At 48.2% G+C, this 19,854-nt stretch overlaps 1 protein-coding gene across 4 annotated transcripts in view; it reads left to right on the forward strand.

Annotated features, from left to right (window-relative positions):
• The window catches only part of LOC144121013 (uncharacterized), a 297,590-nt gene that overhangs the window by 163,541 nt on the left and 114,195 nt on the right, over window positions 1–19,854 (forward strand). The window contains exon 1 of one of the 4 annotated variants that reach the window (XM_077653909.1): window positions 7,544–9,045. The exons of 2 other annotated variants lie outside the window; for them this stretch is intronic. The gene's annotated coding sequence lies outside the window, so the exon portion shown is untranslated. Of the gene's footprint in view, window positions 1–7,543; window positions 9,046–19,854 lie in introns of those variants that run through there. One more of the 4 variants, XM_077653911.1, reaches the window with a different exon arrangement.

Raw genomic sequence — 19,854 nt, forward strand, 5'->3', positions numbered from 1 at the left:
TTGACCTTGAATGTAGCCAGAGGTCACCGGGCCGCAAGTTTGACCTTGAGTGTAGCTATAAGTCAAACCATGGGCATAACTGGTGGCAGTCAGGTTCGACACATGACGTCAGCTACAGCAGCGATACCAGCGGCTGCTACACCAATTATCTCGACTTTGACCTTGATTTTTGACGTTTGACCTTTGACCTTCAGTCAAGCGGGAAAGCGTCTGCTGGAATCGCATGCGCAGGGCACCAAAGTGGGCTCTGCATAAAACCTCGGTGCACTTTGATGTGTTCAGCTTAACGCTAGGTGTGTTCGATGCGAAGCCTGCCGTGGAGACCGCCAGTCGCTCGACCACAAACGTAGCCAGGGAGATGCAGCTTTTCGCTTTCGACCAGGGTTAACCAGAGCTATACCACCAGACATTTTTTCTCAATCGCCTTCGGTTTTTTAACGCACACCGAAACGTCGGGACTAGGGTGTTTCTCTGTTTCGCCCACATCAAAGCGGGGCCGCAGACGGCCGAGGTGGGAAACGATATACTCTTGACCAGCGAGCGAAGGCCACAGGTGGGTTTCGTTTGCCTAAGGGACAAAACTACAGACAACAGGTTAAATAATTACAGGTCAAGCGGAAAAGCAAGTCAGTATAAATGACACTGCAGCTCCCACCCAAGTGAGAGGCGGTATGTTGTTATCGTCAGGCTCAGGCTAAGTGAAAAAAATTTCTCGTAATTTTCATCTTTCGTGGTGTGGTTCGTTGTCTTTAAATTTTGTCTTGCCAAGTCATTCTTTCCGTGGTGAGGCACGAAGTTTCCGCCGAACACTTGGACTTGAAGGAAGTCATCCGTGTCGTCATAGACCGTCCTATAAAAATCCGCCTTCCTGTGGCTGACCTGAGATCAAACGTCTTGCACTTCTTTCTATAGCATTAGTGCCTGCGTTACTTGCACTTGTTGCCAACACAATGCGTGCAATCATGCGGCGCCGTGCCCGCGGCCTGGCTGAGTTGCAGCTGCAGCCATTTTTCATTTGCTGCCGCCTCGACCGAAATATAATGTCCGTTTGTTCGTCATACTTCGGTGTGTGCGTTTTAGTGCTCATTCAGTGCCACCTGCGCTATTTAGGCAGGTTAAATGCTGCCGGAAAGCGGGAAGAATGGTGGAGAGGAGGAAATGGATAGGGAACAGCATTTAGGACGGCCCCGCGAAGAATGGTTTTGAAAAGAAACTGCAGTCTCTCCTCTCGGATAATAGCGCCTGCGCCGAAGGAGCCTTTTATGAAGTTCCGTCATGTTCTTGCGTTTTACAGTCTTAGCTTTTTTTTTTTGGCTCGTAACCGAATTAGGTGCCATCCTTCGGTTTTCTGTAAAGATGCTGCCACTTTTTAAGCAAGCTTTAACCAAATGACAGCACTGTTAGAGTTATGCGCGCATCACGTGACTATCATACAAGCGAGCATTGTGCCCCTGATTTAAAATGGGTGTTGTCTTGCGTAAAAATGGCGCATAACTAAGATGGGGAATTGGCTAAGCTTTGGTGCACTCCTAGGCGATACAAAGAAATCCTACAGCCAGATATGCCATCCGTTAACACAAAATATCGCCAAGGATTCTGGCAAGGTCATCATCATCATTATCAGCCTGACTACGCCCACTGCAGGACAGATGTCTCTCCGATATCTCTCCAATTATTCCTGTCCTCTGCCAGCTGCATGCTGCCGCCCTATCTCCACAAACTTCTTAATTTCATCCGCCCACCGACCTTTCTGCCGTGCCCTGCTAAGCTACCCTTCCCTTGGAATCCACTGTGTTACCCTTAAGGACCATCGGCTGTTTTGACTTCGCATTACATGCCCTTCCCAAGCCCATTTCTTCCTCTTGATTTCGACTATGACGTCATAAACCCGTGTTTGTTCCTTCAGCCACTCTGCCCTCTTCCTGTTTCTTAGCGTTACACCTATCATTTTCCTTTCCATAGCTCGCTGCGATGTCCTTAACCTAAGTTTAACCCTTTTCGTTAGCCTCGACGTTTCTAGCCCACAGGTGAGTGCCGGTAAGATCACCATCATCATCATCATCATCAGCCTGACTGCGCCCACCGCAGGGCCAAGGTCTCTCCCATGTCTTTTCAATGAACCCTGTCACTACCTTCCCAAAGTAGACGTATTCCCTTACCACTTCCAGCACCTCGCTACCAATTGTAAACTGCGGTTCCCTTCCGAGTCTGTTGAACATTACTTTAGTTTTCTGCATAATAATTTTTACACCCACTGTTCTGCTCTGCCGGTATAACTCATTGATTCATGTTTTGCATTCCATCTCCTGAGTGACTTAGCAAGGCAATGTCATCAGCGAATCACAGATTACTAAGGTATTGTCCATTAACTGTTATGCATCGGTGTATGGTTTAATTTAATTTTATTTATATGCACTCTTTTCTCGCGTAGCAAGACATAACGGAAGTGAGTGGGTACATATAGAAAAAAATCCGGTTACAGCAATAAAAGCACGAAGAAAAGAAAGAAAAGTTGCAAGAAATCGTCATGTGAGTCTGTGATCGATTCCCAAATACATCGTGCGGCTGTGCACGAAGTGAACGCAAGGTATAATGAATTAGATTTGGAAATAAAAAACATCATGGGGCACAGTTTTAGATGCAATAATACTCCAAACAAACCAGCTGCAAGCCAGTTCAATAACTTCTGCTTCATCACCGTTTTCTTCTTTAGATTTTGTCTTGTGTGCTGAACCCGTAGTGCACACACACATACTATTAAATGTGACGACTGGCATGAACGAACTAATGTGGCTGTCGAAAATATGACTTGAAATTAGCAGATTGCCCATTAGGTGCAAAGCGCTCCCGTATAAGTCCTCCTCTCTTTTATAATGGGTAACCACAACGACACTCGTGGATCAGCGCAGTTTAGTAAGCTGTATGGAAAACAGAATACACAGAAGCGGTCACAACTTCCACTAATATTTGGAAAGTGCGACTATTTTCTTCTAGGAATCCATCCAATGCCAGAATCCACGCGGTGTTAGATCGATATCGTCACCAACTCCTCGTCAGCACACGGCCGAGTATATCATAATGTGCTATAAGGGACAAAAGTGGCATACTCCACGCAGCGGTAGCCGGAGCAACGGAAAACTGCATCGTAACGCCACCTACAGGCGGCATCTGAGATGTAGACAGCCAATGGGAGCCCTTTATTATGCGCAGGCATTTCGCTCGACTCGTTTCCATGTTTCGTGCTTTAGATGGCGTTACGATGCAGTTTTCCGTTGCTCCGGCTTCCGTTGCGTGGAGTATGCCACTTTTGTCCCCGATAGTACATATTAGTTTTAAAAGCTTTTTTTTTTATAAGCAGCAGATCTGCCGCCTAAGCGCCATTGGGTTTTGCGGAGTACTCAATGTACTCACACGTTGCCACCTTTCCAAGAACTGTGTGGCAATAGCGGCCCCCTTAGCAGCCTTCCAAGTTAGTTCTTTTTTCAGAATCTGCTTCCTACCTCCAAGCGCATTTCTCGGGCACGCCACCATGAAGTTATTTCCAATCTTGGTTTCGATATTCGGGGTATGCCAACTTCAAAATTTTCTAATTGTGAATCGAATATGCTCGTATTCGATTCGTCGAGCGAATAAAATAGTGTATGGTCAAAATTATTCGAAACGAATCGAACGAACCGCAAGTTCTCTAACACTTTTTGGAAAATTTCTTTCGAAGTTCGAATAAGACCCGCCGCCATTTTCTACAACTTTCAAGTTCTGTTAAAGCATGCTATCACAAACGGTCTACGCGGGATAGATTGTTCAGCGCCGCTACGTGGTTTTTAGGCATTTCCCGAAGCGACACATAGGTTCTGAGGACGCCGCAGTGGAGGTCTCCTGACTAATTAGGCCACTTGGGGTTCTTTAACGTGCGCCTACATTTCTGTGGCGTCTTTCATAGAGCTCATACACGGCCTCTGAGATTGTGTGAGGCGGCAGGGCAGCTATTTCAGGAAACGATTCAAAGTTCACAGATTCAGTAAACGTTGCCCTGAGGATCGCAACTGCTCAGATGTGGCATTAGTTTATTAGTATAGCAGAGAGAGAGAAAGAGCGGAAAGACAACGATGTTAACTAGGCGACGCCCAGTAAGCTAACCTACACGTGGGAAAGGGAAGAAATGGAAGAGAGAACTGGGTGATCAGTTACACAGAGTAAACAGGACACACATCAGGGAGCAAAGGGCGTACCCTGAATGCTTATGGTCTGGAGCTCAACCATGAATCCTTTTAGAATATCATAATCGTCTGTGTAGCTTTCCCACAAGAATCTTGGCTTCTATAAAGGGTCGAAGATATAAGCGGCGGAATGGCAGCCAGGAAAAGAACCTGACGCTGAATCATAGGGCACTCACAAAATATGTTAAAAATGGGCTCATCGCATCCGCAGTTCTCACACGTTGGGGGAGTCTGCTATTTGTATGAGGTGGGAATATACATTTGTAAACTCAGAAGGAAATTTTCCTATACGCATATCACGATGGTCATAGAGCATACAATGGTAGAGAAATTGGGGGATTACACCACTAATTTTCCATTCGTCAATAGCACAAAAAAAAAATGAATTCCCGTATGCTTTCCTTTATTTCTGTGAGTGTAAGCTTCCTTCATGATCATGATGACCCGCCGCGGTGGCTCAGTAGTTACGGCGCTCGGCTGCTGACCTGAAAGACGCGGGTTCGATCCCGGCCGCGGCGGCGAAATTTCTATGAACGCGAAATTCTAGAGGCCCGTGTACTGTGCGATGCAGTGCACGTTAAAGAACCCCAGGTGGTCGAAATTTCCGGAGCCCTCCACTACGGCGTCCCTCATAGCCTGAGTGGCTTTGGGACGTTAAGCCCCATAAACCAAACCAAACTGATCATGATGGTCATAGATTGTCGTCAGTGGCTATTTAAATAAAAAAGAGATGCCGCCACCGTCTGGCAGACATTCAAGTAACGAGCGTTAGCTGTTGGGTTTACTAGAATTGATATGAATGAGATTAAAGCGAGGCGCACCGCTAAGCCAGCCGCCACCATGGATTAATTAATGACGTCATAAATTAACTACCATTATTGGCCGACATCACGGATTTATAAGTTAAGTCACCAATCAGTCATCAATTGGATATAGCAGTGACGTCACCAATCAATCACCAAGTCGATATACTAATGACGTCCCCAGTCAATCACCAGTTGGGTTGCTATATCGAGTTACTATGAGGGCCGCCGTCTTGGATTCCTCGAACAGAAAATTTCACGCCGAAGGGAGGTGCTAAACCCTCCGTGGTGGCTCAGTGGTTAGGGAGCTCGGCTTCTGATCCGGAGTTCCCGGGTCCGAACCCGACCGCGGCGGCTGCGTTTTTATGGAGGCAAAACACTAAGGCACCCGTGTGCTGTACGATGTCAGTGCACGTCAAAAATACCCAGGCGGTCGAAATTTATTCCAGAGCCCTCCGCTACGGCACCTCTATCTTCCTTTCTTCTTTCACTCCCTACTTTAACCCTCCCGTTGCGGCGTGGTTCAGGTGTCTAACAATATATGATAGAGATACTGCGCCATTTCGTTTCCCAAAAACCAATTATTATTATTAATTATTATTAGACAATATTGCATGTTCTTGAAGGCATAGAAGCCCACAGCACAGAACATGAAAAAGGGTAATCGAGAAAGAACACTTAATTAGCCCTATGGCAGAATCTTTTGTTTCGTTTCCACGAAAGCACACCACACTTTAAAATTTGACGTTTATCAACGCCGACAACAAAATAATAAAACAGTTTCGCCCGAATCGGAACAAGATATAAACGTATGACAGCTCGCTTTGGCTATCAGGCGTATATCTAAGCGGTTTCGCTTTTCAAACATTGCCTCCCGATCCGACGGCGCAATCGGCGTTGTATGCATCCACGCCTATTGCATTTGTTCAAAGCATACTCTTTTATTTTTCGGTCCTCCTATTCCACCGCCAGGGTCAGGCGCGCGCAACCTTGCAACGCTGATCTGCAATCGCTTGCGCTGGATTTGCGCCGTCGGTCGAGGCCTCGTGGTAAGTTGAGACAAGTGTACTCGCCCGCTGAAAAGGTTTCAGGTTCGAATCCTTGCCGCGGCGCTCGCATTTCGATGGAACCCCGCGATGTCCGGGTACATTAAACAGGCCCAGTTCCTCGAAACCATTCAGGAACCCTCCGCCAAGCCTGCTCTTAATTGCTTCTTTAAGTCCCTCACCCATTGGTTTCCTCGGCGCCCGGTATAGGCGTGGACCGAGTGACAAAGTCACTGCGCCTTTCCTTTCTTCGTAATAATCAATATTTGCAATTATGTGGGTCTATACCCGCCGCGGTGGCTCAGTGGTTAGGGCGCTCGGCTACTGATCCGGAGTTCCCGGGTTCGAACCCGACCGCAGCAGCTGCGTTTCGATGGAGGCGAAACGCTAAGGCGCCCGTGTGCTGTGCGATGTGAGTGCACGTTAAAGATCCCCAGGTGGTCGAAATTATTCCGGAGCCCTCCACTACGGCACCTCATTCTTCCTTTCTTCTTTCACTTCCTCCTTTATCCCTTCTCTTACGGCGCGGTTCAGGTGTCCAACGATATATGAGACAGATACTGCGCCATTTCCTTTCCCCCAAAACCAATTATTATTATTATTATTATTATTATTATTATTATTATTATTATTATTATTATTATTATTATTATTATTATTATGTGGGTCTAAAACAAAGGAAAAAAGACGGCAGCCTGGCTTAAAATCACGCGTTATATGGACAAAAACTACAAAAATGGCATAAAAGAGACATGTGACGGTGAAAGAAAAAATAGAAAAAAATGTAAACGAGTGTAAACAGAGGCATAAGCTAAAAGTCATCTGAAGGAGCTTCTAAAGAGGTCTTCGAAGGAAATAATGGCGACATTGAGCGAAGGGCGATCTGTCGCGCACAAGACGCCTTCCTCCTCCTCCCACCGCAAAACGTGGCGAATTCTCCCCCGATGAGGCTCGCGCATAATAACGCAGCTGCCGCGCTCGTGCGGGAAACAACGCGCAAACGGCGCGCGCCCCTCCGTCGTCGGTGAGGAGGGCCGCCGATGCGGCGCCTGCGACATTACAATGAAGGGAACCGAAATGGAGCACCTTATAGTCAGTCGCCTCTACTTTATGACGTGGAGTCGATGTTCCCGTCCTTCTCTGCTTCTTTCTTTTGTTTTCCCTGCGTTTATCGGGTGAAGCCGCGTGCTTTTTCGCCATTATTGTTGTTTGTTCCCACTGTTTATTTCGCTCTGCGTATTTCCGATCTAAATTCGCTTCTCTTTTCTGGCTTGCGGACAGCTCTTTTTCTTGGATTTTTTTGTTGTTTTAATAGCGCCCGCTATTCACTTTATGTTATGAGCGCGTTCAATTTAACGTCTATCGCTCTTTCGCTCTCCTTCTTCTTCCGTCTTTCTCGCGCCCTTCAAACGTCCCCCGCGCCGACTGCGCGTCGTGAGGGTATGATGAACGCAACACCTGTTCCAGGCACTCCCGCGGTTAGCGCGCGCGCGGAGCGCAGCAGCGCTCGGTAACAAACACACACACACACACTTCACATACAGCAGCAGCAGCAGCAGCCGCCAGACGCGACGCGAGAGCAAAACATTCCTTCTTCGGCCAGCGACGCGAGCGCTGGGTTGAATAGCGTAGACCCGAGCGCGCCTGCGGCTACGGATCATCGCCGACGCAGCAACCGCGGCGGCGCGCCGCCCACGTCGCAAGCCAAGCCAGCCGCCGTCGACGCTCCTGAATGAACGACCCGCGACGCGGACCACACGCCGTCGCCGCTTCGTTGGAGCAAGCGCACCTCATCGTTTGCTGTCGCCATTCCTCCGAGGACAATTTTAATGGGAAAGGGCGGTGAATTTTATTCGCCGCTTTTGTCTCTAACACACCCGGAGGTCGTCCCCCCGTCATCGTCGTGTGTGCATTGTACATACACGTGGACAGTTGCGTGTTATGAACACACTTCGTCCGAGTTCTCCAAATGATCGCCTGAAACTTCCACTGATGTGCCTGTCTCTCCGATGCGCGTATCTTGGATACAACGAAGGATATGAAGTGCGCGAGGAGGTCCAGTGCAGTGCCATGGGATCCTGTGGTCTCCTGTGCTAGAGCAGCTCCCGTGACCGCCGTGGAGAGATCCGTGTTGCCCTACGGGGTGGTAATTCTCAAAAGCGATTCAGCCACTGCAATTCTTTCCGCTTTATTTTGTTTCCTTTTTTAAATGTAGCGAGCGTTATGGCCCCCGGAAACCATCTTCCATCATCGGCAACTTTTCCTCTTCTGGGATTGCCTTACCGGGACAGATAAAACCAAAGACGTGACCCTTGTCCTCTTTGGTGCCGATACCCACTCACAAATCGTCTCACCGTGACTTGCGGGCGACGCGATAAGAAACGCTGATTTGTGGCGGTGCCGCACAGCCCTCTGGATTATCAAGCCGGAAGGAGAACCGAGACTGATAGCCAACTGATACATGGCTATCGCCGATGTGACACAGCGCGTGGCTGTTTTAACTGCGGTTGTGTCCTCTGCGTTGATCGTAGCCTAAACTTGGCGGGCCGTCGTCTGTGCTGCACTGCATCTTCTCTTAGAAGAAGAGGAAGTTGACACGCGAAGCTCACGTGCTTTCTTATTCTTCTGCTCCTTTGGGCGGGGCGTACCCGTGCACAAGGCTCGCGCTAGGCTTCCATGCCCGACCGGCGACGAATTTTCCAGAACTCTTTCTGCTGCTGCGTAGTCTTTTTTGCAGACGTGTGAAGGCAGGAGTACGCCGAGGCAGGACGCTTCCATGCACTGTTCTATCGTCTCCCACTAATCATTGACTTCTACGCACAACGCCTTCGTTCTTCGAAGTCCCGACGTCGTCCAGGAGGACGCCGGTGGTGGTGGTTGAGCCGTCGTCTACCGTTGAAGAGGACCACCGCCTGAACTGTTGTCGTTCCCTAGCGGGTACGGCTTGGCCAAGCGTAGAAAAACAATAACTGACGGAAAGTAAGTGCTCTTCGTTGATCCTCGTACCAATATCGAGAAGAAAAGAAATATTAAGTAAGAATGTGGCGTCGGTCCGCATGTGTAAGGCGAACAGCCACCTCGTTTGTCGCGTCACGCTTATATCGGTGCGTGTGCACTGACTCAAATACTACGCCTAATCGGGCTACAGAAAGGAAACAGCCCATGGTGCTTACGCATTTACTACTTAGTTCTGCGTTGAATGACTGCACTTATAAATAGATAATGAGAACGGGGTAACTGTGTGATTTAGTTCGGCTTTGCTATCGGCTCCTCATTGTGGGCGTTTGCGTCAGCCTGCAGGTCTGGCCTGCCATTAAAGCCACGCAGGAAAGCTGCTTTACCAAAGCAATTCACAGGTGCGGCTTCAAGTCGAGCGTCGCGTTTTCTTTTTTTTTTTTTTTGGTACTGCGAAAGAATAAACGCTATTGCGGCTTGATTGCCCTGGCGTGTCATGTGAGATCAAAAGTGATCCTCTCTTGTCGGTCAGTGATGATAGTATGTGCTAAGGTCGGCACTGACGAAGCGTGGAAAAAGGATCTCGTTCCGTAATCTGTGGCAGAATTATACGGGAGAGCGAAACAAAGAAGATCGTTCCAGTTAGAAGATAAGATTAAACGCTACGCGATATTACGGGTTAGACTAGCGTAAAATTAAGTTCCTTACTGCAAGTGCGATTAACCCCCGTTAGAACTAATAAGTTCTGCTGCCGTTTTTGAGATACTATTTGAATAACTGCTTTGCGTCGACAGTGTCGAGGCAACGTTTATTACGTCGCTAAAGATAAACTGCATAAAAAACAAGCGTTTCTTTACCTCTAAAGTTACTGTGTATCTTCCGCTTAAAGCCAATGAAAGTTTCGTTTTTACCAAGGCGTTGAAAACGCGTCGTCATGCCATTGCAAAAGTCTAGATGTACCATGAGACAACGCAAGAATTGTATCAAAAGTATAACGGGTAAAGAAAGATAGTGTATGTAAAGTGTGATAGCCTGTACGAAGCCGAAACCAGCTGTAACAAGGGAAGCGCTTCGCACAGGCAAGACAGCGCGTAGGCGATGTGGAAAGGCTGCACGACTGAATAGCGCCACGTGTCATTGCGGTACATCTGCCTTTCGTCCCCTGGCGTGGCCGTAGGTTCATTTACTGCCATCTGAGAACGAGCGAATGTGCACTTAACGCCGCCCTTCGACGTGCCCGCAAAGGAGCACGGCTCTCCTAATCGCGCCGAGCACTATGCCCAACTGATATAGTGCTGCTTGTCCACTTAGCGTTTGTAGTACTAGAGCAACGTTCCGCACACTTACTTGCTCAGGACGAATGATATACTACGATGAGCTTTGGTGACATTTTCCACCGCGCTTTTGGAGGCTTTTGGTCTGACTTGCTCTAACGACCGGGAATTTTCCCAGCAAAGTTTCGCGTATAGAAAGTACCTCACGCTACGAGAGGCGCCACCGTCGAGTTGAGGGCAGCAAATCGCCTTCCTGTCAGCAGCCCTTGTGACAGATACTCACGCGGAAAGTGTGGCTGTACCTGCAAAAAAAAAAACGCGAGAAGTCAGAAAACGAAACGAATCAATCAGACGTGCTCACCGTCCGGGCCACGCGCGCCAGCGGCTTCAAAAGACGCGACACGCTCTGCACGTGCCGTGCGTCCAAACCAGCGTCGCTTTCGTGCAAATAATTATTGGATCTCAAGATCGCAAAGGCGCAGTAACTGTCTCACTGTCAGCGGACACTATAACAGCGCCGCGAACATTGAAAATTGATTTTTAAGGAAAAGGAAATGGCGCAGCATTAATTAGCCTCACATCTCGGTGGGCACCCGAACCACGCCGTAAGGGAGGGAGGGAAGGTATGAGTGAAAGAAGAAAGTGGTGCCGCTTCGGAATAATATCGGTCATCTCATGATCTTTAATGGTTTAGGGCGCTCGGCTACTGATCCAGAGCACCCGCGTTCGAACCCGACCGTGGCGGCCGCGTTTCGACGCAGGTGAAACGCTAAGGCTCCTGTGTGCTGTGCGATGTCAGTGCACGTTAAAGATCCCTAGGTGGTCGAAATTATTCCGGAGCCCTCCACTACGGCATCTTTCTTCATTTCTTCTTTAAATACCTCCTTTATCCCTTCCCTTACGCTGCGGTTCAGGTGTCGCCGATATGTGAGACAGATACTGAGCCATTTCCTTTCCCCAAAAACCAAATTGAAAATTGGTTGTTGGAGAAAGGAAATGCCGCAGTATCTGTCTGCCGCGGCGTAAGGGAAGTGATAAAGGAGAGACTGGTTTGGTTCATGGTTTATGGGGGTTTAATAATAATAATAATAATAATTGGTTTTTGGGGAAAGGAAATGACGCAGTATCTGTCTCATATATCGTTGGACACCTGAACCGTGCCGTAAGGGAAGGGATAAGGAAGGGAGTGAAAGAAGAAAGAAAGAGGGAGGTGCCGTAGTGGAGGGCTCCGGAAAAATTAAGACCACCTGGGGATCTTTAACGTGCACTGACATCGCACAGCACATGGGCGCCTTAGCGTTTTTCCTCCATAAAAACGCAGCCGCCGCGGTCGGGTTCGAACTCGGGAACTCCGGATCAGTAGTCGAGCGCCCTAACCACTGAGCCACCGCGGCGGGGGGGTTTAATGTCCCAAAACGACTCAGGGTATGAGAGACGCCGTAGTGAAGGGCTCTGGAAATTTAGACCACCTGGGGATCCTGAACGTGCACTGACATCGCACAGCGCACGGGCGCCTTTGCGTTTCGCCTCCATCGAAATGCGGCCGCCGCGTTCGGGTTCGAACCCGGTTGCTCCGGATCAGTAGCCGAGCGCCGTAACCACTGAGGCACCGCGGCGGGTGACCCCAAAAATTTTCAATTTTCTGGGGATCTTTAAAGTGCACTCACATCGAACAGCACACGGGCGGCATCGAAACGCTCCGCTGCGGCCGGGTTCGCACTCGGGAACTCTGGCTCAGAACCCTTATTTTCTTTCTTCCTCCTTTCTTTCACTCCGCGCCGCGAGCGATAGTATGAAGCAGGGAAGGATGGAGGGAAAGAAAGAAGGAAAGAAAGGAAGGAAGAATGGAAGAAAGAGAGAAAGAATTAAAGAAAAAAGGAAGAACTAAAGAAAGGAATAAAGAAAGCAATAAAGAAAGCATTAAAGAAAGAAAGGAAAAAGAAAAGAATAAAGAATTAAAGAAAGAGAGAAAGAAAGGAAAAAGGAAGAAAAAGAAAAAGAAAGACGGCATAGGTTAGGACTGCGGATTAATTTGGGCCGCCTGAGGCTCGATTGCACAGCAGAATGGCCTCTTTCGTATTTCGCCTACATCGAAACACTGCTGCCGCGATCGTGATTTGATGCCGCGTGCTCAGGACCATCAGCCGAACGCGCGACCAACAAAACGTCAAATTTCTGCCTGTGTCGCTGAGCGACGCCACGTGACACAGGCTCAGCAGCTTGCTCGGAATAGTACCCGTCCCGATGCAAACAGAAGGTTTATTTCTCCCTAATCGACACGGCAATGTCACCCCAAGTGGTAGAAGGACGTATCGCATAGAGTCGCGCTTACATTTCGTGGCCAGCAGAAAAATATTAAAACGAGGTATATAGCATTTGAGGAACATGAGATAAAATATGATCGCTACGAAAGCGCGTGCAAAATAGATCATTGTTTTCAGGTAACTGGAAGTTTAATGCCTGCGCTCACGATAGGGCTCCATTCGCGTACCCGTGACAAGTGTAAAGAGACCTGTTCACACTAAGCGCGACTACGCCTATTTGAGAGTGAAATTGGAGTAAGCTGTCGTCTAGCGCACTGTCCTTTATAAAAAGCGGGCAGCTTACTGCCTCTTTACTCTTTTTCTGCTTATAGTGTACTGCGCTTGCCTGAGGTATGCCCGGTGTTAGTTTCGAAAGCTTGTCTACAGCAGTGTTAATGGAACCCGACTCCGCTTAAGGTCAACCCTGCGGCCCACGAGGAGATCACGTGTTAAATGGTCTATGAGGAGGCAAGCCCACAGGCATAAGGCGGTTATAGACCACGGCAAACTTGTGGTCTGTCTCTCTCTCTCAATCACGTGACTCGAGATCCGCGCCGACGATTGCATCTGATCGTCCACTTGAACTGGTCTTCAGGAGGCTCCTCAAGCGTGCTGTTCTCGCCTCCTGCTCACGAACCTACAGCGTGAGCCGCTAGTGTGCACTACAGCTTCTACTGCGTGTAGCTCAAGAAAGTTGCTGTCCCCGAGCAATAAATGGCGCGCAGACATGTTTGGAACATATATGGCGCACCATGCTTTCCGCACGCCCCCCCCCCCCCCCCCCCTCCCCCCTCGATCTCGTTTCCTCCAACTGCCTCGCTCTTCGCGCTCAAGGCCACTGCACTTTGTTATCTGGGGCGTTGTTGTTTTCGCCTCAGGCGGCCCGGCACCTCTTAGTAAGAATGGAAGCGGAACTAAGAGTGTTGATAGCGGCGGGCGCTACGCGCGGCGTTACCCGGGCTCTGTCTCTTCCGGTGCGTGCTTGCTTCCGCGCAACCATGTCTGCGCGACCTTCTCTGCCCCCCCCCCCCCCTTCCCGCCTACAAACATACGCACACACTTCCAGAAGCAGGCGTACACTAGAGAACGGGGCCGTACCCGTCCGCATACACAGGCCGATTTCCGCCCGAGGGTGACGAGTTGACGGAGGAAATGCGCAAAGATGGCACACAAGCAAGCTGCAGTGGAGATAGTTGCTTCTGTGGCGGCGGCCTTCGGAGCGGCGTTTGCCGCCTTGGGATATATTTCCCGTTTGTGGAACGTGCCGGCATCCAAGTCTGCATTATTGCCGGCTCTGCAGTTGCTGGTTCACTCCCTGATAGAAGTGTTTGCTTGGTATGTGCCCTTATATTGAGCGAGGTTGTTAGGAGAGAAGTGAAAACATCAGATGAACGACCTTTTTTTCATGCCTCGATGAGCTTCCAGCACAATGTGAGACGTAAAGCGAGATAAGAGGAACACAACGAGCAGGAAGAAATAAACGGAGGGGGGGGGGGGGGGGTGTGTAAACAACCCGCTGCGCAGTTCTGTTTATCACGTTTCTTTCGTTCGCGCTCGTTTAATTGAGCTGCGCAATTCGTGGCGCCTGGGAAGGTAGCGGATGCCATAAAACTCACGTGCAGTTCAAACTACCAGCAACGTACGAAGCTAGGTTCGGCGGTTTTTCAGTGCCGTCAAATTATAGTTTCACCCCTGATACCCAATGGGCTGAATGTGTCTTAGTGCCGAATGAACACATTCAATTCAGCATAGATGAGGTTACTGCAAAGTAGTTAGCAAAAGTGCCCTCCCAATTCACTTGTGGCAGTAGCAGTCACTGCGTGACACAGCGCGCATTGACCATGTTCATGATCTGAGCTCTGTCGGGTCGTTTACCAGATCACCGACTAGGAATCTGAAGAGGCGTCAGAAACGTTCTCATATTACAATAAGTGTGTAAGCAAGCTTTTACTAAAGCCGGTGCTGAGGGAAAATTGCGACTTTTGTGCGCTCCACAGCGGATATTTAGTAACAGTTCGATCTCAGCGCACGTTGGCTTTCTTAGAACAGGGTGCAAATTACAGGATGATATTGAAGGATGACCTTGGAACTACTTAAACGTACCCGAGGCTGCGTTTATTGATGTATTGATGTATTTTAGAGGACGCAGTATCGCAGAGAGAAGAGTTGCGCTCGACCTCAGCCAATGCTAATCACGAGTACCTCCTTAGTGAAGCATACTTGAGTGCAAGAGATGGAACAGGAGCCAGAGGAAGCGGACGTACAGCAGAGCTGACGCTTGTGGCCCTGCTGTGCTTTTCTTCCCTGTATTCTCTGCTAAGTTTCCAATCCATTTTGGCCATCTCTGCTTTGTGTAGCATCCATACTTCGTTGAGCCTCGGGACCGTCTTTTCCGATCTCGTGCGCTTGCAGACGTTAGTTTGCCGCATTGCTTTTGCCACTTGTCAGGCTACGGTGTGCTTCGTGAACTGTGGTACAGGCACGAAGCCCGGAGTGCTAATGTTCTCTCATTATTGCGTATTTACATGCTGCATCGTTGGCACTGGGTCGCAAGCGCCAGACATAGTCGTATTACTTTCTCCGCTTAAGCATATAACGGCCAATAAGCGAGGATCAAAGCAAGCTTATTTCCTGAAGACTTCTGTTTGCCGGTAGACTTCATTTATTTGCTTCACCGTGTGATGTCCGCGCAGGTGCACCGTACGCGCTTAGATTGAAATCTTTTTGTTGTTTTATTCGCGTAATGTTTTCGTGTACGCAAGCGTGGTCTACTTCTGCAGATTCTTGAATGTGGCCCAGGAAGCCTATCTGTCGGGACCGAGGGCGAATATCATACGTAAACGGCTAGGACTTTCAGTACTACACGCTTGCTATGCAGGTAATATCAAACTAATGTTGCGCCAAAAGTCACAGTCGAACACAGTATCGCACACATGACATAGTTTTGGTTTTCATGACAATATGACATCGGAAAACAAGCCACCGCTTAGTAGTAGTTATGGTGCTCGGCTGCTCATCAGAAGGCGCGGGTTGGATCCCGGCCACGGCAATCGCATTCCGTTGGAGACGTAATGCTAGAGCGCCAGTGTACTGTGTGATGTCAGTGCACGTCAGTGCACGTTAATAAGGAACCCCAGGTGGTCGAAATTATCCTATGGCGTCCCACCACCTGAGTCGCTTTGGGATGCTAAGCTTCATAAAACCAGCGCCAAACCATATAAGAACGAAAGTGCAAAGACAAGCCGCTACGTGTCTTACGTAATGCTTCATTTCAATTTTCATAAGGGGCTACTTTTCGCTAAGTGCATCGCCCATGTAGCGGAATGTGTTTTAAGTGAGTGCTGTGAGTGCTTGCGCCATAACGGCAGGGGGAGTAAGTGTAGGCGGCGCAGTGACTAAATTTAACTCGCATTCGTCGCATTCCAGTCTTGGCTGCCATTCATTCGCCCTTCTGTCGGAAATGCGTTAAGCAGCGCACTAAAACAATGCCGAGACTTCAAATATGAATTATACAAACCAAACAGTTGGCGTAAATTCGTTTCACAGTTTAAAAGCGCGTGTGCTCGCGATCAACTGTGTCTGTACAGCTTCAAAGAGCCGAAATTTCGCTTAGTTGCATGCGCAACATTTTTGGGCAAAAATTTTCCAATATTTGGAAAATTGTAGAGTGCAGTTATGGAAATATTGGAGGTAATGGTACGTTATTCTGGTATGCAGCAAAATATTTCTTTTATAGTTTCTCCACCGTTTGAATCTAGCTGTTAAGACTGCCGTAGAAGACCAATGGGGAACCCTTTGGTGATAGCAAGAACGTCAGTAGTAAAAAAAAAAAGAAAAGAAATTCAAGCCTTCAGACTTGGGATCTGCGGGTATATTGATTGGTAAAGTGAAATATTACATTATATGAAAAAATTATCCTTTCCCATTGACAAATGCCTTTGTCGAGAATTGCTGGGTATGCTTCGAAGTGACGGGCGTAAATTGATTGTCGTCCGTTGGGTGCCGCTGTCGATGAGGTGCCTCTCAACTTTGTCGGAGCGGTCTCTCCGAATCAATATCCAAAATCTCACCTCTCCAATACACCAAGTATTTTTTTACTAACCTGTCTTATTTGTAGTTCTTTTATTTGCTCGGTGTGCAAAGCGTGGAAAAATTAACTGCTCGTACTGGGAATTAGAACACGCAAGCGCTAGTTATTAAGAATAAACTCCCGCGTCGTCGCTGTGAGGCTGTATAGTGCTTCCCGTGGTTTTTGCTGTAGGGGAGGCGATATAGATAATGGCTACAAATAGCGCGTATATACGACGCTGCGGGCGTTGACGCGGAACGGCGCGGTCGCAGGCGGATACCCGGAGCAGCGCTTGTTTTGTTTGCAGCTGCGCAAAATCGTCGCGCCCTTTGGCGACGCGATGAAGGGCGAATCGCGACGCCATCAACATACGCGACGAATCGGAGCCGCTCTGCCCATGCTGTTAGCTGTTAATTAGCCGCCAGAGCTGCTGCGTTTGGCTGCGCAATGCGTTCAGACTTTGTGCGAAGAAAAGAAAAAGGAAATAAAACAAATACCCGCGATGAAGCTGCGCTTTTGCAATGCTGGGTCAAACGTGGGCAACCTTGAACGCGTTTTCTTGCTCTGGTGGAAATGCTTCGTCACGAAGTAATCACGCGCGCAACCCGCACACATTTCGTACTGTGTGAATAGTTTGTGTATACTACCTCTCCCCTCACCTCTTTCAGTTCATTTCTCCATTCTGCCTGCTGTTCTTTATTTCCGCTGCCTCAGCTCAAGTGCTTCAGTATCGATGGCAGATGCCGGGGCTAGCAAAAAGTCTTATCCTTCGTTTCTATTATTTTAATAAATTACTACTACTACTACTACTACTACTACTACTACTACTACTACTACTACTACTACTACTACTACTACTACTACTACTACTACTGCGGAAACCTTCGCGGGTGGGGATTTTGGCGACCCGCTTTTTATTACTGGGAATTTACTGGCAGAATTTTTTTTCCGTATTCCGATCAGTTCTTGAGGGTTACCAACGCGACGCGGGATGACTTGATACTTTCACTGTGTCGCGGGTCACCAGCGGGTGACGTCATTTATACTTGCTGTGCGGCCACGGATTCTGGGTCGCGTGATGAAGGTTGTGGGTAAGATTTTATCGTGAGTCCCTGAGGAAAAAAAAAAACCTCAGTCTAAAATCTGTCCCACGGCTTCATCATGTAATCCTGCATTCGTGGTCGTATATCTCGAATAAATGACGTGATCCAGCGGTGACCCACGATGATTGAACTTGTTAATAGTGTTGGTTATGCCCTTGGAATCGATAAGCCCTCTGTCTCGTGCAACAAATTACAGGATGTTTCTGTTTCTATTTCTTTGCCTTTTTCCTGCTATTTTTGCTGCTGTTGCGGCTGCAGCTGCTTTTGTTGTATAGGCATACCGCCGTTAAGCGCGGAAAGCACAGTCAACTGTTCACGTGTGAATGCCGAGAAGTTGTCGTGTACAATCTAGAATGCACTGGCACTGACGACGCCCGCAGTGGTAATAACCGTAGGTGATTTTGAGCACAGTGGCACAGAAGCGAAGAAGCTTTTTTTTTCTAGATTTTCTTGTCTTCTCGTCAATGAAGAACGACTTGTAGGACTAAACCAACCGGTCCTTCTATTTGCGAATGGCGGTTCACTTTTCCGTACGAGAGTCCATTGCCGTGCGCATATGGAAATTTCACCTTGGTAGCTATTTCCACATCGTGAATGGCCTTTGGTCCGAACTTTTTGGATTTTTCGAACTCGGAAGAGTTTACGTCGTTATCAGTGCCAGCTTCGGCGGGGAAAGGACTGGCGCTCGAAGGGAGAATTATTCCAGTGACTACATTCGCAAACGTTGTGTCTGAATGTTATCGATGAAACAGTAGCTTCCATGTCTACGCAGAAAGTTCAGAAAGATTCTTTACGATGTGCCTTATCTAAAGTACCGGTCGATCGTTTTTATGACGTGTTTTTTTTTTTGGATTCCAGAAAGATTCTTTACGATGTGCCTTATCTAAAGTACCGGTCGATCGTTTTTATGACGTGTTTTAATTTGGATACCTGGTGTGTGGCTTCGTCACAGATTGGTTTCATCATAAGTTACACAGCTATTCTTCAAGCACTGGTAAGGTGCGACTGGAAAATTATTGAAAGACGTCGACAAACGGTGCCTTTGAGGCTCTAGTACCAAAGTACCTGGGCCACAATCTAGTTTTCCATTTTTCTTCCTTCCTTCACGTATCTAAATGCCTTCAATTTCAGTGGCGGTATTAGCCTGCCTTTGTCTGTTCAAAATGGGCAGCTTGGGAGGTTCCTCTTTTCAAATTTGTCACGTGTGTTTGTCCCGGCGAAGGAAACAGTGCGCAAAAGCCTTTTGATTATTGTATACGGTGCTCCTCATCTGCAGCCTAAACAAGGTCAGTGACCTAATATTGCTTTATTTGAATTGCGTACACTTAGCCGCAGCCAGTAGCATTAGCTAGCGGGCGATGCTGTGAACTTTTTCATTCTTCATTGGGCAGGGATAGTAATACCACCTTCACTGTCGTGATTGCCGTAAGCGCGGCTATACAGTCAGCATTCGTGAGTCAGTTCGCTTCTGCTTATTGCGTGGCCCCGGACTCTCAAAGAGGTTTTTTTTTTTTTAATCGCCTTCCAGGCAAACCCCGTCTGTGCCGGACAAAGCAATTAATTCGAGGCTATCTCTCCGCAACGTTGTAGCCACCACCGCATTCTTAATTCGCCCCCTTCCGACAAAAAAGAAAAAGAAAAACCACGCGGCTGGAAAAATCCATTGTATTGTGCTTTCCGATGACGTCACCACACCTCGCTGCCGTGAAAAACGGTCTACTGTTTATGCTGTACAATTGCTCGCCGAAGCCAGTGATGCGCTTGCAGACTCAGTGCAGCAGGTGGGGCCTCCCACTCATGGACTTTTTATCTTTAATGTATGTTAGTATACGAGCGGTCCATTTCTATAACCGCGGTTTAGTCCGTAATCTTGATTAATGTTCTGCCACAGTGCTTTCTTGTTACTCTTTTTTCTTTCCTGCATCAACGGTTCTCATCTTACATAGGAAAATTCCTAACTTCATACCTCTTTCTGATTCCCTGCTACTCCCGATTCTCACAGGCAGTTGCGGAGGATCTTGGGCCTCTTTTTGGCTATGTCGACGTTTGTTCTCCAGGGTGCGATACGTTGCTGAGAAAATTGC

Source organism: Amblyomma americanum, chromosome 2 (genome assembly GCF_052857255.1).
Source record: "Amblyomma americanum isolate KBUSLIRL-KWMA chromosome 2, ASM5285725v1, whole genome shotgun sequence".
NCBI lineage: Eukaryota > Metazoa > Arthropoda > Arachnida > Ixodida > Ixodidae > Amblyomma > Amblyomma americanum.